The following is a 21,025-nucleotide window of genomic DNA, read 5'->3' as shown; positions in this document are numbered from 1 at the left end:
TTGATGATTCTTATGGTTATTGAGGCCCATGTGCACAGGTAAGAAGCTTTATATAAGTAACCATAATACCTTGCATTTTTCCAGTGTGTATTTTTTTCTTGAGAGATCAAAAGACTATGGTATCGCCCTCCTGTGGCTGAAAGGAAATGTTCGCTCATGTGCTGTGGATGCACTGTCATGTCCATGGGTGAGGTCACATTGCCTGCATGTGGAAGCTGTCACCTGACACACGCTTACTTACCTTGCAGGGAGCCAGCAGGGCAAACACCTCTTCATCCTGAAGCTGAGTGGCTTGGACAGGCACAACGTGGCACCAGGAGCCCGAGGGGAGCCGTCAGGGCTGCAAGAACCAGCATGACCACAGCCTTCCAGTCCAGAGGCCTGGGGTGGAAGGAGGGATTTGACCAAGCCGTAGGAGTCAGGAAATGGTTGTGTTGCCAGTGATAGATTCACTGGAGATGTCCCAGCTTTGACTGTGTGGAGGGACGCAGGCTTCAGGACAGGAGCACGGAAGGAGGTGGGCGCTGCACCACCTGCAGGGGCCAGTGGTGAGGAATGAGGATGGGCAGAAGATTCAGGGACTTGACCTTGGGTTCAAGGACATCTGGGCTGTGAGGAAGGACAGATGCTCTGGCTGGAGGCCTCGTCACCTGGGACACCAGGCCTGGAATGCAGGTCTCCATCCAGCCCCCGCTCGCTGCTGAGGCCTCCTGCTGGGAACAAATAACTCCCAGGGGAGGAAATAAAGAGGGCACACAGAGCTGTGAGTGCTGTCCCGGTGCACCACGGATCCAAGTGATGAGGGTGAAAGGAGAGGCTTCGTTTTCCTTTGGCAATCAAATTTTAAAAGATTAATAATCCAGGTTGTTACTAGTGAGTGGGAGAGCAGCGACACACACATTGCCTTACGCTGATGGTAAAAGTAAACGTGGAATAAAATGATACTTACAGGAAGCAATAGCTGTCAAGGAACTTTGGGGAACTTTTCCTAATTAAATAATCTAAAACAAGAAGAAAACTGTATTCACCAGGATGTTCGCAACACTGCTGTTTATGGTATTAAAAATAAAAACAGTACCGTGTCCACAGTTAGTGAAATGGTTCATGATAACACTACTCTGCAATGTAAAGGGGAGTTCACACACCGAGAACGAGGAAATGGCAATGAATTGACATGAGAATGACTGAACCAGCAGTGACCTGCGCAGTGTGGCTCCTGGGAGAGGCCTGGGCCGGTGTGTAATCTCACAGCCAGAGTCCAAGCCACAGGGGAGACTCCCAGAGCCTCCCTAAGCTCTACCTTCCCGCTCTGTAAAGCAAACATAGAAATGCGGGTCTCAGGCCAGGCGCAGTGGCTCACACCTGTAATCCCAGCACTTTGGGAGGCCGAGGAGGGCGGATCACTTGAGGTCAGGAGTTCATGACCAGCCTGGCCAACATGGTGAGACTTTGTCTCTACTAAAAATGCAAAAATTATCTGGGCGTGGTGGCGTGTGCCTGTAATCCCAGCTACTCAGGAAGCTGAGGCAGGAGAATTGTTTGAACCCAGGAGGCAGAGGTTGCAGTGAGCTGAGATCACGCCACTGCACTCCAGTCTGGGTGACAGAGTGAGACTACATCTCAAAAAAAGAAAAAAGCAAAAAGAAAAGGAAAAGAAATGCTCATCTCATGCGGCTGGAGTGGGGATGAAAATCAGATAATGAATCAGACGCACCGTGATCACATAATCACCGTTAAGCACTTTAGATGGAAACCCAGATTTCCTACCTGGTGTTCTGCATAGATAACACCAACCAGGTGTAGACGCGGCAAAGACACCTGGAGTCCTCTCAAAGCCAGCTGGGGTTCTGTACATAGGTCTGTGACAGAGGCAGTGGTGTGAGACCTCAATGCTGAACGAAACAGGGGCTGGGTCAGAGAGGGCCTCTGCAGACCTGAGCCCCTCCTGGCTGGGCCCCCAGCACCTGGGGAGCACAGGATGATAAAACACCAGCGAAGGCTCTTTAATTGGTTATCTGCATGCATGCCTTTAAGCCTACGGTTTTGTGAATAATAAATAATCCACTTCAGAGTTTAGGGTCCATTATCTTGGCTGATTTTGTTGCAGCCTTTATAAAAATCCTGCCCTGTTATTAACAGGCTTTGAGATTGGGAGCAAGACACTTTCCTTTTTGGACTCAGTTTTACTATCTGGCAAAATATGTGGGAAGACTCTGAGACGTACGGTCCTTGCCAGGCAACTTTTTTTCCTCCTTCAGGCCTAGACTTGTGGGCTGGTCCTTGTCTTCACAGCCAGGCTGTGCCAAGGTCACAGTCAGGAGAACGCTCCAGCCCTGGCTGGCTCCTCTCCATCCTCCCCTTCCCCTCTAGAGAAGACTCTAATAATAATGATGATCATGGTGAACCCTCCTCTGCATCTTGGAAGGAGACAATTTAAACAAAGTCCAACTAAGGCAAAACATTTCTCTTTTCTTTTTCCCCTTCTTATTTTTTAATTCTACCTCTCCAGAATAAGGAACACATTAGGAAGATAATAGGGGAATATGTGTGGGAAGCAAAGGATTCTGGTTCTCTCAGAGAAGGGTGACCCCCACCAGCCTTCACTGTCCTCGGAGGGCCCGCATGTCCCACAGTGCTTCCAGGGCCCTCGTTGGGTGTGGGCATTGGGGGCTTGGAATCGCTGGCTGGCAGGAGAGAGGGCCGCTGAGAAAGAGCAGCTGACATGGGCAAAATCCCCAGAACATATGCAGGGAGCAGGGAGAGTGACTTTCCCACCCCACAGCTGACAGGGACGTCGCCTGCAGGTCCCACGCGGGGCTGGCTCTTTACCTTCTCCAGAGTTCACAGCACAGGTGGCTCGGGCAAGGCTGGGCTCCGAGACAAAGAAGGCTCTTTCCAGAGCCAGCCTCCTGCTTTTTCCCAATAGGGACAGCCCCTCCCACCATGCACTTGGAAATTTTGCCTCCCACACCCGTACGCGCAAACCCACATGCAAGGTGGAGAGACTCCGTCGCATGTCCCGAGTCTGAGGACATGACCGGAGCGGAGTCCGGGAAGTCCCTCAGGGGCAAGCACAGGGGCAGCTCTGTCTGCTGATCCTTTCCAGTCTCCTTTTCTTCCGCCTTAGAGCTCAGCTCTTTGCTGTCCTAAGAAATGCAAAAAGTACAATTAATAATTAATGGAGCGAGAGCCTCTTGTCTGTGTTATTCAATGCCCAAATGCTAGGACAGACCAGCCCCAGGAGCAGCTTGAACCGCACAGATCCTGAGCTGCACTTAGAGGCGTGTTGATTTCCTCCCATCTCCCTTCCGTGGGAACCAGGGCAGGCCCAGATGCAACGCACAGGGCCAGGCCAGATGAGAGCCAGTGCTTGCCACACGAAGGTGCACCTCAAAGGACCATCTTGATTCCAAGGGCCTGTCCATCTGCTGGATGGTGGCAGGAGGGCCGAAGTGGCACATTTGCAGTGTTCACAAACCAAAGTCATCATCACTAGACACCATGTCTCTCAACTTGTAGGGCGACACTGTCTTTCCCATGTCACAGATGACTAAATTAAGGCACAGCAGAGTTTGCTTGAAAAGCACACTGCCAATAAGCTGTTCCATCAATTCTAAGGTACACGCTGAAAAATATATTTTAATATCAATGGCGTGTCAAATGCAGTTGGTGCCATCTTTTTAGAGTTACATAAATATCTTATAGTGATGGGATTTACTAAAGCAAATCTAGGATTAGAACACTCCCCTTCCATTCAGTTACTACTCTGGTGCTCCGTTTATTGGGAACATAAGGAAACAAGATGTGCACCTGGCAGGCAGTCCCCGCCCATCCCTGTGTGCACCATCCCTTCTCCTGCCTGGAGGAAGCACCCTCCTTAAATGAAGAGGAAAGGTCCAGGGTGGTGGGTGGTGGGGGAAGACAGGATGCAAATCCTGCAGCCTGCTGAATCCGGCCGCACTCAGCCTCTGCTGCTCGCTCTGTGACTGTGGGCAGTTTTCTGGGCAGTGGGATTAGTGACGGTGCTCCCAGGCGTGCACGCAGGTGCCCATCCCATTTCTCCATGCAGTCATCTGGCTGCCCCTGGGAGTGGCGTGGCCTGTCCTTCTCCCTCTCTGCTCTCTGAGCCGTGTCCTGTGCACTAGCAGCAGAGTCAGGGGCTCTGGGTGGGCTTCCCCGCTGTGAGCGCCTTGAAGGCAGGGGCTTTGTCGTACTCATCCTTCACCAAACCTGCAAGATGCTAACAGCACATCTGTCCTTGCAATTTGGAAAACGGAGGCGGCATACCTTCTTCATTTCCTTGCCAATTTCTCATGATTAACTGGGCTGATACGAGTATTGTGTTTCTCTATGAAGGAAGAGGACCCGTATTATAGTTTGGCTATTTCAGAGTACACCAGGCACATTCAGCAAGGCTTCTACTGAAAAGCCTGGTCAGCCACTCTGTAGGAGCTGATGCCTGCTCATGCAGCCAAGCTTGGTTCCCTGCAGCCTCCCAAGCACAGTCTGGCCAGGTTGGTTATGGCTGTTCCTCAGGCTGCTGTGGAAGGCTCTTGTTGGCTCAGGCCCCAATCCATCTTTCAAGTCACAGTGGTCAGGGTCACAAAACTGGTTTTGGAGAAAATGATATAAAACTGACTGACATAACCTCCACCCCTTTTGCCCCAAAAGCAGCAGAGTAACCAGCAGGCACTAGGGGGCTGCAGCCTCAACCCACAAGGGTGAGATCTTGTCATTTAGTGAACACAGCATTCAGTGTACCTTGTCTTTGGAAGGGTAGCAGGTGTGATGTTAGACTTCACAAGCCACAAACAGCGCTCAGCACGTGGAAGCCCAGGGCCCCTGTGGCCTTCCCCTGTGGATGCCTGCGGGCAGAGCTCCCACCTCTCCCACTGCAGTCGGGAGATGGCAAACCCCAGGTCTGTCCTCAGGACAGCGCCTCACCCATGCTCTTCACAAGGAGGAGGATAAAATCCACCCTTCAGGGTTGTTGAGAAACTAAATGAGACACCGACTAGGGCACGGGAGGGTCCACAGAGGCCCTGTAAGAGCTGCTGGTTCATTCCTTTGTGTTTTCAAGGTCCGGGCAAGCACGGGATGGGATGGGATGGGAGCAGCCGTGGGGTGCGGCAGGCTGCCCACTTCCCCAGCCTGGGTCTCTGCCCAATACCTCAGACTCCATCCTGCCTGGCAGCTGAAGTGGCTCTGCCGGCTCCTTCCAAGAGCTCTCAGCCTGAGCCGCTATCGATTGTAGACACTTTGCACGAGGCCGTTAAGATAGGAGGGGAGAAAATGCAGCAGCCATCCAGAAATAATTAGAAGAGAAAAGGACTCCCCAGATCCACCTCCTCTCTGAAAAGCCGGAGACCAACGCCCCCTCGTCCTCCACCCTGTCTCCATCTCATACACATACATACCGATTGCCAAAAAATGTGCTCTGAAAAATCGTGTTGGCAGCTGTGTTTGATCCCGGCTTCTATGCCTTTCGGAAGGGCCTGCGCTCAAGGACATTTCTGAGCGATGTCTTGGCCACACAGCTTGCCGTTCACTCCTCCCCTCATTCCTCCTTCCCTCCCTGGGATCCCACTTCTTCTTTGTGGATAACTCTGTCCTAGGAACAAGACGGAAGCAAGACACTAGTGAAAATAAAGCAAACCACATTGTTGAGTAAGGGCTACATGCCGGGCACTGTCCTGAGCATCCTTCCTAAGAAAACCTTGCGAGTTGGGTATTAATAACCATGTTACAGATTAGGGAACTGGAGGACAGAGAAGGCAAGTGAGCTGCTGGGGTGATTGTTCATCCACGACCAGCAGATTCCAGCAAGGCTGGGCTCTTCCCCTGACCCTGCCAGACCCCTCTTGAGCCTAGTGGAAACGGGGCTCTCAGACACGCTGGGGTCTTTGCATCCTTGTGAGAAGCGGTGGGGTGGGAGGGATCTGGACTGTCGGAACCCACACTATGCACTCCGTCCTCACGTTCCACCTGAGCCCACTGAGGCCTGGAGGGAGGGAGGCGGATGCAGGGCATTCTGACTGTGGAGTCAGACAGAGCCTGAGGGTGGGGACTGGCCTGTCACTTCCACATTTTATTTGCTTTGGGCCTGAAATTCCTCCATTTACAGTCTAGGTCTTTATGATGAAAATTTCCCTCTTTCTTTTTTTTTTCTTTTCTAGTACAAAGCTTGTCCTTACTAGCTGTAAGCTGCTGGTTTCTTAGCTGGGTGCCCTATTTCTCTGTAATCAGAGGGCGGCAGCAGCAGAACAGGCAGGCCCTCAGGGCAGAGGAGGAAGGAAGAGGCCCATGAGGGTAAACGCCCTGGAGGAAGGGTGCTTTCCCAACATGGCGGTGGGGGGGGTGGGGGTCAACACAGCCACCTTTGTGCCGTCCCCCGGTCTCCTCGGCAGCCACTGGGGCACCTCCCAGGCCTGCTGCACACGGCTCCTGCTCTAAGGAGAGAGAACTTGGTACACAGATACCATAGAAGAAAATGCAGCAATGGCTAAATAAATAATTTCATCAAAATGCAATGAGAGCCACAAAAAAGGAGGCTCAGGGAAGGCCTGGTGTGAGCCTCACCAGTAGGTGTCGACCTCAGCACCGGCTCAGTGCAGGGCACAGGGGATACAAGGTGGGCCAGCTGGGGGCCTGCTGTCCACAGTCTCCGGAGCTGCTGAAGGAAACTGTCCTGAGTGGGTGACGGTTTGCAGCACAGAGAGCACGTGTGCAGGTCAGAGTTGCACGGCCTGAGGGCCTCAGAGAGCCAAGGGGACATTCTCCTTCCCTGCCGGGTCCATCCTCCAGCAGGGATCTCCCTACCACCCTCCCACTCTTCAACAGCAGCCTTGTTGGATGGGAAAAAGGAGAAGGGGTGCAGGCAGCTCAGGGCTGTCGACCTGAGCTCAGAGGAGAGGCCAGTGTGGGGAGCCCAGATGGGTCGTGCAGAGGAGGCAGCAGAAACACATCGCTGGAGATGCCTTTAACGATGGGCATCTCTCTGTCTCTCTGAAGGCTCAGCAGAGAGCAGGAAGCCACAGGGCAGTGAGGCACCCACCAGTGGCAGCCCTGGAGGGAGGGAGCCTGGGCAGACAGAACCATGGACGCCAGTGGTCCCGTGCCCTGCCCAGGGACTTGTCATACATCACCTCACTGGCAAAGAAACTCGCAGACGACGCCAGTGGTGCCCTGCGCAGGGACCTGTCATACATCACCTCACTGGCAAAGAGACTCGCAGATGCGATTAAATTAAGAATTTGGGGATTGAGGAGATTATTCTGGATTATCCAGGGGGTCCAAGGCAATCACTCAGGTCCCTGCAGGAGTCAGAGAAGGAGTGAGAGGGCAAAGGCCGAGGCCAGACAGAGGCTGAAGGTGCTCCTGGCGAGCCGTCAAGGGGGAGGAAGGGGCCTGGGCCGAGGACTCTGGCTGGTGCCTCAGATCAGAAAAAGGTAAAGAATCCCCCGTGGGCTCCAAAGGAGCACGGCCCTGCTGCCACGGACACCTGGCTGCCAGGACCTTCCATCCCGGCAGTGACTTGCGCCATAGGTGGCTCTGCGCCCACTTAGATTGTGGGAATCTGTTACAGCAGCTGTGGCAAACCGACAAGGAACTTTATCAGGAACTTGGCTGAGGGGCTGGGGCCACAGGTGAAGGACCCCATCAGCTTGTGGAAAACCTGCACAGGGGCAGGAGGCACAAACTCCACCCACACAGCCGCTGAGCTTTGATCTCATAGTGCCGCCCACTGGTTCAACTGGGTCAGAAACCAGAAGACAAGGAGTTCGTGGTCACTGAGGAGGGTGGAGAGGGAGAGCTGATCTGGGTGCAGGCATGTGAGGGCACCAGGGAGCCACCCAACCGTGCAGAGAAGAGAACGCGTGTGCAGAGAAGAGAGCAGATTCCCACACAAATCCCAGTTCAGGAGATGGTGCTTGATTGGGGCGCTCATGGTGTGGGGGCAGCGTGGGTTTGGAGACTGTGCCTGAGTGTCAGGGTGAAGCGCTCAGCCTCTCCTCCCTCCCAGTGCGGGCAGTGCTGTCCTCGCCCCCAGTGACCAGGCCTCCTGGGAGCCCCTGCTCCACGTCGAGGGACCACACACAGACACCGAGAACTCAGAGAAGCCCATGACTGTGCTGCCCCTGCCTGTGGCTCCTGCTTCCAGAATAATAGGAAGCAGACTCTTCCTGTGTCTCCCACCACTGCTGAGATGGCTCAGGCAGTCCAGGGATCAATACATGCTTCCTGTGAAACCATTAGCGACTAGATTTGAGAGCTCAGGGTGGACGAGAAAAGACTGCAGACGGGCAAGGTGTCCATCGTACCCCACACCGGCGGCCCTGGGATGGGATCTCGGTCAGCCCTAGAAAAAGCAGCTCCCAGGGACTTTACCCAACCACAGTCCCTGTGAGATCAGAAGACCTGGATTCCAAGCTCATCTCTGCCTCGAGGGGACCCTGGCCCTTCTCGAGTCTTGAATCTCTGGTCACCTCTTGTAGACCCCATGCTTGGGCCACATTCTTCAGGAGAGAACAAATGGGTAGACCTTCAGTGAAGACAAGAGGCTCTTCCAGGCTGCAGTGCCAGAAAGAAAGGCATTAGGTGGAAATCGCACAGCACACACGTGCCCACAGCCCGGGGTGGTGGGCTTCCTCCACTGTGTCATCCGCCCACCCTCGCTGCTGCCAGCATCCCCCTCAATTACTTATGTTCACAGACATGAGCTCAGTAAACTCACCCTTTATTTGTCCTGTGGAGAGAAGGGCTAAGGGAGCCCAGGCGGCTCAGCAGGACACAGGGACGCTTTTAGAACAGCTCATTTGCATGAGGCAGAGCACGTCCCTGTGTCTTTGCGGAAGATGAAAGTCTGCCTCTCTCTTCTTATGCTTCCCCTGTTCAGGCATCAGACCAGGCACTCACTCTTATCAAAAAGGAAAAAGACTACATCAGCAAACTCTCTCTCTCTCCCCCTCTCTCTTTCTCTTGCCCAAAGATTCTTTGCATAATTGAAACCAAGGGAACAAAAATGCACAAAAGCAAGTGGCACAGATGTTTTCATCACAGGTACCTCAAATAACTCCAAAGGGCCCTCACCAAGCAGCGCCTGTGAATATATTTCATGCCCTGCTCGCTGAGAATTAGCATTGGAAGTCATCGCTGTGAACACAGGGAGCTGGATGAATTTCAATCCAGCACAGAAACCAGCCGCTGCTGTTGCGGGATGTCAGCTGCAGTCACATCACTGCAGAGCTCTTTTGCAAGACCAGCAGAAGCCGGCGTGTCATTTTTGACATAGCAGCTCGTCCCTTTTCACTGCTCAGCTGACAGCACGCTCAGTGCCTGCCTGTTGCTCTGCATTGAACAGGCCCAGGTGCCCAGGCGTGAGTCTCTGGGGTTTGCCCAGTATCTGCCTGTTGCTCCGCGTTGAACAGGCCCAGGTGCCCAGGCGTGAGTCTCTGGGGTTCTCTGGAGGATGTCAGCTCAGCTCTGTGTCTTGGATGGCAGAGCTTTGGGACCAATTGATTTGCTTGCCAGCAGTGCCCACACCCAGGAGAGGAGATTGCTGGAAAACTGAAGCATCCTTTATGGGACTGTTACACCGATTCTGGAAAGAAAGTCATGTAGGAGCCTTGGCCTTGCCAACACTGAGATGGTGCCCTTCTGGGAAGGCCTTCTTTCCACTCGGCCCGGAGTAGCAGGTACACCTGGAAGCCTGGAACACTGTCACTATGGCTGTGACCTCCCGCAGGGCCATTTTCACCCTTGCTACATATTTTCATATGCTAATTTATTTGCCGTTTTTTAATCATGTGGAGGTAGAAAAACCTCAGCATGGAGGGAGAAAAAGTACGCAGATAGGAGCACACTTGTCCCTCCTCTTCCTGTTAAGTTCCCAATAGTCAGAGAGAAGATTTCCTCCTCTTCCTGGAGCAGACTCTGGAGAAAACGCTGCACTGGCCCACACGTGGGCTGAGCCCTGACTGCGTGCTGCTGGAGACAAAGGTGCATCAGGCACAATGCCTGCCCTCGGGGGGGCTGCCGTACCTGTGGGGAGACTGAGCACAGAGACACATGCACCCGGGCTCTGTGTGTGTAAAGTGCATGCATTAGCATAGGCAGATATGCCTGCTTCAGGCCGCGTACACACACATGTGCACGGCAGATACTCAGAATCTGGAATCAGATCCAGGACTGATGGCTGCACCGCGGGTAACAAGCCATGCGGCCTTGGGCACATCGCCCAGCCTTTGTGAGCCTCGGGAGCTCTCTCCGCACCATTCAGACAACGCACCGTCTCCAGCGGCCTCACGGCATCCATGTGCATTCAGCTGAAAGTGCTCTTGGGACCTCGAAGGGCTGCTTGAATTTAAGGGGTAGGAAATATGCCCTTGTTCCCTCCCATGCCCTTTGTTCACCCTCGTCCCTCACTCCTAGAAAGTTCGCGCTGCCGCTTTACCACCTGGGCCAGTCTCTGGGAAGGTGAGGCCCCAGGTGCTGGGTCTGCAGCCCCCGGGAGGCTGAGAAGCTCACGGTGGCTGAGCCCTTGCTGCGTGTCAGCTGCCGTGCGTGTGTTACTTCATTAACCCTCACGGAAGCCCCGTGGAGGAGCTGCAGTTTTATCTCCGCCGTACAGATGCAGCGTTTAAAGCGTAGAGAGAAGAGGTGACTTGTTCAGACTCACGAGGTGAGAGCAGGGCCCAGAGTCCCCCCAGAGTGCGCCGGTGCCGGCTGCGTGATCTCAGGGGTGGGCTGAGCAGGGTCTGCTTCTCTCGCAGGCTGGGCCACCCACCGCTCCCCCTGGCCATGCCTGTGAGGTTGTGGCATGGACGCAGACAGTGTCCGTGGCCTCTTGCTCTCCTCCTTCTGGTTGGCTCTGGCCAACAGGGAGCCCTGGAAGGAGACTGGGGAGAAAGAAGAGTGAGGAGAGGTAGTCGTGCCCCTGGGTCCATCACACCAAGGTCTGTTTCTCACGTCAAGGTCACTGCTCCACTCAAGGCAGCCTCCGCTCACGAAGCTCTGGTCCTGATACCCCGTCCCTCTGGCTGTGCCCCAGGCCAGGCAGCGGCGACCAATGCCTGCCCACTAGCCCTGTGGTTGGTGAACCACCATCGCCATCGCCTGAGGTCCCTCCACCCGCCTCAGTATTGTAGACCCTGGATGAAACGCCCCTTAAGAGTCGTAACCTCTGTGTTGTCTGTGGCCCTTAGGCCCTGATGGACACAAGGAGGTGCTTAGCACAGAGCAGGCAGCTGGATGTGGGAAACACGAGGTGGGCTGTGACTCATGGGCAGGTCCCGTCCCCTTCGAGAGCCTCGGTGTCACCCTCAGGGTGATGAGGGTTGACAAGACACCAGAGCAGGACACCCTGAGTCCCTCGGATGAGCCGACAAGCATCTGGGCTTCCTCTCAGCACAGCAGCATCTTCCTTGTCTCTTCGTTGCCTCCCGAGGTCCCCCCACTCCAGGATGTGCTCAGTCAGGAACAGGCACCCTCAGCACTGGGGCTCCATTTCTCTGTCTGCTTCCTGCAGCATTTGGCCAGAGCAGCCTCGAGCCCACTGTGAAGTGAAGGACCCGGCTCTGCTGCTGGCTCTGGAGGCAAAAGCGTCTCCCCTCCCTGTGGCGGAGCTGATGCACCCAGCCTGCACACCTGCACACCCGCGTGCTTGTCCAGCAATCTGGGCGGCTCCTTTGCCCCCAGAAGCGGGTCAGAGACCTTCTCTTTCCTGCCTGTCTCTCCTGTGTCTCTGGTGGGAGCAGGGAGGGGCTCAGCCACCACCTGTGTCAGGGAGGCCTTGGGTGTTCTCTGCCACCACGGTGGACTTTGCTTGACACGCAGGCATCTCAAATCCAGAGGCCAGTGTAGAATAGGATTTGCTGTGGATTCCCCCTCCTGGCTGGAAGCAACTGTACGTTTCCCCAGAGTCATGCTTGAGATATTCAAATAGAATTTGGGAACAAGCAGAGGGCTGCTATTGGAAGATGATCCGTTCTGTCTTGTTAGTCAGTGAAGACAGTACTGGCAAGGACCAAAGAGGAGAGGAGTTGGGAAATAGTTTTTTCCTTCTGATGTGAATGCCGCTATCCTTGAGGCACCCCACCCATTTACCCACATAAGGAAGTTCTATCAGAGTAAAATTCCCCATCAGCAAATGGCCACCACCTCCTTGGGAGAGGGAAAGAGATGACAGTTCTTATCAAATAATTTTTTTTTTTGAGACAGAGTCTCGCTCTGTTGGCCAGGCTAGAGTGCAGTTGCACAGTCTCTGCTCACTGCAACCTCTGCCTCCTGGGCTCAAGCAATTCTCCTGCCTCAGCCTCCCAAGTAGCTGGGATTACAGGGGTGTGCCACCACCCCTGGCTAATTTTTGTATTTTTAGTAGAGACGGGGTTTCACCATGTTGGCCAGTCTGGTCTTGAACTCCTGACCTCAGGTAATCCACCCTCCTGGGCCTCCCAAAATGCTGGGATTACAGGCATGAGCCACCGTGCCTGGCCAGATAATTTTTTAAAAGACCTTCCACGTGGTCTATTGGAATTTTTTGTTGGAACCTGCGTCACGGACATTGAGGAGTGGGCAGCCAACAACGTGTCCCGCTCGAATGGAGCAGGGAAGACCCTGTCCTGTGGACGGAGCGTTCTGTACAGCTCAGGGACTTGTGATCTCCGTTGAGACAGAAAACAGAAGATTATGTTTTTAGCAAAAAAGGGGCTTGAATGTGATTGAGAGCCCTGTCTCTAAACCGTCCCTCTCTATGAGCTCTGGTCTGCCATCCTAGAATCAGGTATTTGTCTTTCTCATTGTACAAACACACAAACAGAACCACCAACACCCCCTGCAGCTAGAATCCTGTCATTTCTAGCAGCCATTCCATGTCTCTGTTTTCAGTTGGGCTTCTGAGCCCACCCCTAACCATGTCACCCAAACGCCGTGAAAAAGCCACCTCTGATCCCACAAGTGTCAAACCCAGTAGACTCTGGGGGCTTCCTGACACTCTGGACATTGTTGAATTCTCCCTCCATCTTTAGGAGTATGTATTTCCTTGTCTCCTATGCATAACAAACCAAATTAACCAAATACTATTCCCTGGACTTTTCAAGAGAATTCTATGATCCTTCATCCAATATCCTTCATCCAATTATCTTCCTCCTACATAAAAAGGAACTTCTGTACTGGTGTGTATGTGTGTGGTGGGGGACAGGGTGGCAGGTTCCTCACACTAGAGGGTAACTGAGGAAGGGAAGTGTGGCCCAGGAGATGCAGGAAGGGAATTTTAGGGGTTTGAGGACTGAGATGCCTAAGATGGCCTCTGGAATCAGAAGGAATCGGGAATTTGGGAACGGAAATCCTAGGGAGTGTTTGATGGGTTATAAATGCATCCTGTTGCTCTGGAAGGCTTGGATACGGCCTCTGAGTAGTTTCAAATGACTTTATATGATTAGATAATTCTCTAGAGCTTGTCATCTCTTTGAGACTGGGATTTGTGGGTCTCCCAGCCGGCAGGGGCTGTGCAGGGCATTGCTTTCTCCCGGGCCTCCTGCTCTGCTCCTTCTTCCTCTGTGCACACTCTGGGGGTCTCTTGAGTGGCTCCTGCCCACAATGTGCTCCCTCTGCTCACTCTCTCCTCTCCTTGGCTTAGCCCCACCTCCACGCTGGCTGCCCCTGAGTCTCCATCATTCACCCAGACAATGTCTCCGGGCTCCGGCTCTGGAGGCTCCTGGGCTCCACGCTGTCAGCCCCCACAGCAGCTGAGCCTCATGCCCCCTGCTTCAGCCAGGTCGGAAGTTGCGTCCTCCTGTGGTCCCTGCCTCTCACACTGCCTGCACCTGGTCGGTCATCACTGCTAATGACTCCACTCTCCTTCCCCACACGTCCTCCAGCTGCTGTTCTGCCAACATCTCCCGCTACTGCAGCCGCTTGGGTTTCCACACATCTTTGTTTTCCTTTGGTAAAACCCGAGTGTATGACTGTTGTCCTGGCAGAACCATCAGCAGTGCCCTTTCCCAGGAACAAGGGCGTCCTAATTTGGAAGATGAAGTAAACAGAGATCCTAAAAGTAATCTCTGATAAGCCTCTCTTCTTCCAGACCCCTTTCCTTTAAACTACCCTTCCCCATGCCTCTCCTGTGCTCTGTTCCAGCGGCAGTTAAATAAGCCTCTCTTCTTCCAGACCCTTTCCTTTAAACTACCCTTCCCCATGCCTCTCCTGTGCTCTGTTCCAGCGGCAGTTAAACCCCTGCTGAAATTGTTCTTGGCCTCCCATGATGGAAGAGCTTAGCTTCTAACCCCCTTCACCTTAGGAACAGCCACGGCCTTCTCTCCTCCACCAGACCCATCTTCCTTCTTCCCACTTCACGTTTGACCTGGAAATACCAGATCGCTGGTGAAATCCTGTGTATGACACACTTCATCAACATTTCCCCTCTGTCCAGAGCACTGGTTCCTGGCTTCCTCCTGGGCTAAGCCCTGTTCTTTATGGGCTTAGTTCAAGCATCATCCCTTCTAGGAGGCCTTCCTAGAACACCGGACGGGCCCCTCTTCTCTACCTCCAAAGCACCTGTGCCTGGTGCCCAGTCCGTAGACAATACCTCCTGGCCATTCCCATGTCCAGCTGTCTCTCGCCACCTCACACACACGCCCGGTGCTCTGAGCTCTATTCCACCACCAAGACCCTTCTTCGCCCCATCTTCCAGGAGGATGCTAGCCTGTACCTCGATTAGTACTTATTTCATTTAAAATAAATATTTTCCAATAATAACATGAGTGTGAACTACATATTTTTTCATTTAAGAAATCACAAAAGTAGAAAGAAGAAAACAAATCACCCATCAACCTACCTTGCAAAAACTGCCATTGGCTTCTCATGAGAGAAGAGTGATAAACCCCATTGAAACTCAGAGATCATAAGACGTCCAGGCCATTTACAGAAGGGAAAATGGCCTAACCCAGTTGCATAGCTATTAAGGGTATCACTGGTTTATAAGATGGAATGATTGATATTTATGAGATCACCAATGAATGGCTAAACAACAATTATCAATCTGCTTTTGGGTGGCAGAGCCCGGGCGCTGCCCCTGTGTGGGGTGGATACTTGGAGAACTGAGCTGGGATAGAGGAACAGGGAATGGGAGGGCCCTCGCCCAGAGAACCTTGCAGACACACAGCACAGACTAGTGTGGAGCAGAGACTTGGAGGATGACGAGAAAGGGGGGACCCGCATCTCTCCGTAGGGGAGGTGTCTCTGACACTCACCAACTGGGTGGAGACCAGAGGAAAGCTGGATCTGGAGAGGACCCAGAAGCAAAAAGCAGGGTGACCTCCTGGGTGCTCTTACCCCAGGGACTCACCACCTATGCAGTGGGCTCCACAAACTAGTTATCAAGTCTGATTTCTAAAAGACCCACTCTGCACACGCACATGCTACACACCCACGGCATCTGTGGCCAAATCAGGATCTAGAGCCAGGGAGACAGAGGCATCATTCAAAACAGATGCATGGTTAACTGGCCACCAGGTCTGTGGAGAATCTGGGAATCCTCAACACTCCATGCACAAATGGTTTCCAGTTTCCAGAAATAAACACAACTAACCCAGGATGCTCCAAAGGCTTTAATAGCCAGAACATGGCAGAGTCAAGGAAGCCAACGGGAGGTGTTGAAGCACGGAGACTCGCAGGAGCAGGGCTCCACTCTTCAGATCCGAAGGCAAAAGCAAGGCCTGTGCAGCTGGAGCCTCGGGGAGGCCCACCTGGTGGGAGCTGGAGTCAGGGGGGCATCCGCCCAACCAGCAGGAGACGATGAAAAAATAGCAAGACCCCGCTTCTCCCATCCCCAGTCCTCCTGTGGTGTTGATCGTTGGCTGAACCCAACTGGGTGGCCATGGAAGCCTGGGGAAGGGGTCTTGGGGAAGGGGTCCTGGGGAAGGTGTTCTGTCGAGTAGAGTAGCCCTTAGGCTGTCAAATCAGGGAAAACATGGGAAACCTGGGGATAGCAGTGTTGCAGCAGAACAGGCATGGCCAGCAGAGAATATGTCTTCAGATGGGATTTGCTGAAATTTCCTTGCACTGCCATCGGCATAAGAAGCTGTCCTGCAGCATTACTCCAAGCCCATTGCCCAACTTTGAAAACCACAGCGACCAAAGATTTCCACTCTGGTGTGTTTGTTTATTGCACAATCCATCTGCTCATTGACCAAATATCAATGATGTGCCAGGGACTGTGCTTGGAATTATGCGAGGCATGGAGGTTGAATTCACACGATCCCTGTTCCCAAGGTGTTCATAATCTAATGAGAAAGTAATAGCTCTGATATGGTTTCATGAAATAACCACTACAATCTGAACATTAGCCTGAAGGAACTGAAGGAAACAAGGAATCATTAATTCAGGAGAAAGTATTTTATCTCAGCCTTCGAAGATGAATAGCAGAATCAGATTTTCATTTGTGTTTGGAGTGGGACAGTCTTCCCCGGAAAGTGAGAACTAAATACCATCCTTACCGCCCCCCACCCCCACACACACACACAGAGAGAGAGAGAGAGAGAGAGTTCGGGTGTTAACCCCAGTCCAGGTAAGAATTTAAGATTTCTGTAAACCTCTGTATTATCATCACTGCCGTCCCCACCCCTCTGTTAAGGCAGCCCCAGCAGTGGGAGCAGCCTCAGGGTGCAGTGGGTCTGGCTGCTGTGTCTGTACCTGTGACCCTCCCTCACCACAGATGCCCACCGAGGAGGGAGGGGTACAGATGTGCTGCGGGGACCTCTGTACGCAGCATGTCCCTGTCAGTCCCCGGCTTGTTGACCCAGAAAGCTGGGGCCTCTGGCCGAGGAACAGCCCCTCTCTCAGGGCATGGTCAGGCATTGGGGCCTAGGGGAGACTTTCCTTGTTGTGGCTGAGCTTTGGGAATCCTCTTTGTTCCACACTTCAGATGTTTCTAATGAAAGCTTTCCACAAGGGACTCCTGACATCCCTCCACAACCATCCTCCTCCTTCAGCATCTGCCCCTCGGGAGTGATGTCCCACAATTGTTCAGGAGACGTGGGGCCTTCTTGGTTCTCACACTCCACGTCACGGTTGGTCAGGAACCCCTGTGGGTCCCCCACGGACTGTGCCAATGTGGGGTCACTTCTTTCCACCTCCACACCACGCCCCTTTCCCAGTCTCCCCGCCTGGAGGACCCAGGAGCTCCTAGCAGGGCATGGACATCAGCTGCCGTCTCCTGCGGCCAGTTCCCCACGTGGGCTGAGGGTGCCACGTCCCAGAATATCACCCTCAATTCCCCAACAGCCCCAGTTCACTGTGGATAAGAGGCTGAGTGTCCATCACACACTGCGGGGTTCTACTTGACCCATCCCTGATGCTGCCCTGACTGCATCCCTACCTCCTCCCTGGCCACCTTCCCCCACTCAGGCCACAAGGGAGTGCCTTCTGCACCTTCTCCCTGCGATGCTCTCTCCATATTCCTAAAAGCACCTTTGCTCAAGTAACTCCTACACCATGGTGCTTACTCCTTCTGGCCTGTGCAATACAGATGACCCCTGTGTACCCCATGGCACTTCCAAACCCTGCACCCGGTTCTACCCTCTATTTTGATTTCCCCCAAACTTAAATTCTAATGCTTTTTAGCTAGCTTAAATATTATCATTTTCTGTCTTTCCTCAATGGATTGTAAACCAGTGTAACTTTGTCTTTTTTTCCCCCAAACTTACGTACCCCAGTCACCAAGATCATTGCCTGACGTGCTCAGCAAATGCTCTTTTGAATGTTAAGTGAACTTGTGGCTCTGTGGCTAGCATCTATTTGGGGAGAGCCCCAGAGCTAGCACAGGCTCATCTGTGGGAGGGGTGCACCGTTATCCTGAAGCCCCACGTGGGAAGACTTTCACGATTCCACTTTCCCCACAGAGAAATATTTTCACCCGATGAATCCCTCCTTATTGCTGCAGTGACGGACCTGAAATTGGGAAAGTTGGAAGGGCACGATGCTGGCGCTGGTGGGAATCATTCGTGAACCAGGTGCTTCTCTTGGGTCAGAAGCTGGAAGCAAGAGTAAGAATCCGGGAAGATCTCACTGGAGGGGGAAGAAGAAAAACATGAGTTTGAATTGACAATGAGGCCACCCCAGGACCAGGGAGGACAAGAGGACAATTTGAGGGAGGAAAAGAGGACAATTTGGAAGCCATGGGTGATGCCGCATGTGTGCGAGGGTTCGGTGAGAAGCAGACGCCACACAGAGCTTGGAAGGCTGAAGGGACTCCATGCAGGGTGCTGGTTCCAGGAGGGATGGAGAGGCCGAGAAGCCAGAGCCAACGGGCGGCCAAGAGGAGCCACTGCCCCGAGGCATGAGCGGCAAGGACCACGTCAAGGCAAGGGAGAAAGAAGAGGGGGTGACCAGCACCCCATGAGACCTGAGTGACAGGCAGGCACAGGGGGGAGCAGCAGCAGCTGTCAGTCACCGTCCAGGGCAGGAGAAGAGGGAGGATGCCGGCTTCCCTCACCTCCCCACCTCCATCTCAAGCCAGTGCCTCTCTGCGGGGCCAAGCAGAAGTGGGCAGCCTGGGCACCTGCGGAATTTATCCCCAAGAAGGGGAAGCCCACAGCCCTGAAATGCCAGGAAGACCTGGGCAGGTGGGGAGTGGAAGGCAAGGAGGCCAGTTTCCACAGACAGCAGGGGACACAAGATGACAGAGATCCCCTGGGTCCGGCCGGGAGCTGCAGCAACCTTTGGAAGTGCAGTCAGCATAGGGCACAAGCCCCAGCACTGTGGAAACTGGCTATTTTTAACCTATAGTCTTTCCCTCCTAGTTTCTCGTTAGGATTTGTGAAGGATTTTTAAAATGTCACCCTGTCACCTCTATGATACAGGAGAACCAAGAACATGGGATTTCAAGCGAGCAGCAGGGCCCTCCTGGGGTGTGCGTGGTGGTAACTGTGGGAACTGGCAGAACTCCCCTGGGAGGGAGGCTCCGCAGCTTCCACACTCCTCTGCAAGATGTCTCTTTTTACCTGGAGTTTCCTGACCTGCCAGTTCTTTTTCTTCTGTGCTTCCACGTGGCAGCATCTGGCATCTGGCTGCTCTTCATGCCTGTCGCTGTGGCCCTTTTTCGAAGGTTGGGCGGTCCTGCCCCAGCCCCTGCCATGCCCTCCTCTGACGGAAGAGCTGCTGCTATGTGGAGTCTCTGAGCCCGGAATGCCAGCCCTGACCTGCAACCTTGTCAAATATGAGACTAATGTTTGCAGCGAGAATGTAATGAGTAGGTTAGATACAAATGCCTTCGTGAGGAGAACCTCTCCCTCTGGTCACTGGACATATGAAAAGTTATATCTTTGAAATCTTAAGGACCCAAGGAAACAAAATAAAGGATCCTCCAGCCTCAACATCACATGCACCTGCAGTATTCCTGAGCCTTAAAACAATCTGAGTTTGCGGGTAACTCCTAGGAAACACGCTGTAATGAAAATGTGCCAGGTCTTCAGGTTTCTCATGAAAGAGTCCTGAATAATTGGGGCTCTTTCTCCGATCTGGTGCAGCCTCATAGTGACATGAGGAGCCTGTCAGTGTTGGCTGCAATTTACAAACGAGGCAGGTGGGTCCTGCCCAAGGGCACACAGCTGCTAGGCAGAGCCAGGGTTGGGACATTTGTCTTCTGGGACACACTGAATGTGGCCCTGCAGCTTGAATCACATTATTTCTCTTAGAAGAATTCGCCCCTAGATTTTTCATCTATCAACATTGTTGCCATCTTTTAAGGGATGACTTCGCTGAGGAAGTTAGTCCTGACCCATACCTTTCCCCAGAGGCCCTCAATCCCAGCACCAAAATAATAATTCCTCTCACTGTTTTCCAGGTGTATGTGATCTGTACCTCTATAAGAACTTACTTCACTTAAAATAAATACTTTCCACTAAATAAATGAGCATTAACTATATATTTTTATTTAAAATTCAGAAAAAAAATTAGAAGAAAATGAACCACCCATCAACCTATCTTGCAAAAACTGCCAACGGCTTGCCATAAGAGAAGAAAAATAAACTCCAATGAAACTCAAAAATCATTAGATGTTTAGGTCATTTAGTGCATGGTGAAACAGTGTAATACAGCTCCACAGCTACCAAGAGTAACTCTGCTTTATAGGATGGAATAATTGATATATATGTGATATCATCAATAAGTAATTACATTACGTTTCTCATATAATGTAGGTGAGACAGTGTGCTATCCATTTTAGAAATATTTTAATTCAACATTCAAAATGATTTTTGTGTGTTTAAGTTTTGCCAATCAAATTGATCAGCTGTAGTTATCTGCAAAATTTGTGTGGGTTTGAGTACAGTGCCTTCCCACACCTGGGGCTGGATGAATGAAGTGTCCCCCAAACAGCCTTAAGCAAAGGGATAACAATAAATGAATGCAGACTCTCATGAAGGGTGAGTTACAGGATGTTTCAGTGTTTCCGTGAAGCTGAGTATAATTGTGTTTAAAATCATCTCGGAGTCATGCATGTTGAACTGGAACTGGCCACGGTGCTGGAAGTAGACATCATGATCATAGGGAAACGGCAATGGTACTGGGGGAGGCGGGCTACACCGACCATTTTATTTATGATTTGGAAGAAAAAGCAATGATGCAATTGATTTAAAACCTATATTTCTAGATTACTCAAGAGGCCAAAACACTCAGGTGATGAACCCTTACACTGTAGAGAATGCCCAGTGTGACCGTGTGCATTTCATCCTCTTCCTGCCTCCCTCTGTGAGGAAGGAAGGACAATGCCAGGCATGGAGATGACAGGGATTTTCCTGAGGCCAGCAGCGTGGCTAGAGCTCACTCCTTGAACCCTTCACTATGGGCTTGTTCCACTCCAGAGAGAGAAATAACACACATAACCTTTTGCCTCCCACTGTGGAAGTAGGTAGGCAACTGGCATTGGATGAACAATTGCTATGTGGCTGTCTGACTTGCCTATCTGAGGCTACTTTACAAAAGTAATTTATTTCAAATATCATAACAACTCTTTGAGACAAGTATTACT

At 52.4% G+C, this 21,025-nt stretch overlaps 1 protein-coding gene across 1 annotated transcript in view; it reads right to left on the bottom strand.

Moving 5' to 3' along the window:
- Nucleotides 1–1,038: 1,038 nt before the first annotated feature.
- Nucleotides 1,039–21,025, bottom strand: part of LOC112438915 (uncharacterized) — a 258,190-nt gene continuing 238,203 nt past the window's right edge. The window contains exon 4 of the mRNA XM_034952521.3: nt 1,039–3,146. The gene's annotated coding sequence lies outside the window, so the exon portion shown is untranslated. The remainder of the gene's footprint in view (nt 3,147–21,025) is intronic.

This window comes from Pan paniscus, chromosome 12, assembly GCF_029289425.2.
Source record: "Pan paniscus chromosome 12, NHGRI_mPanPan1-v2.0_pri, whole genome shotgun sequence".
Taxonomy (NCBI): domain Eukaryota; kingdom Metazoa; phylum Chordata; class Mammalia; order Primates; family Hominidae; genus Pan; species Pan paniscus.
Note: the sequence above shows the minus strand (reverse complement) of the source record. Positions and strands in the feature narration are given on the sequence as shown.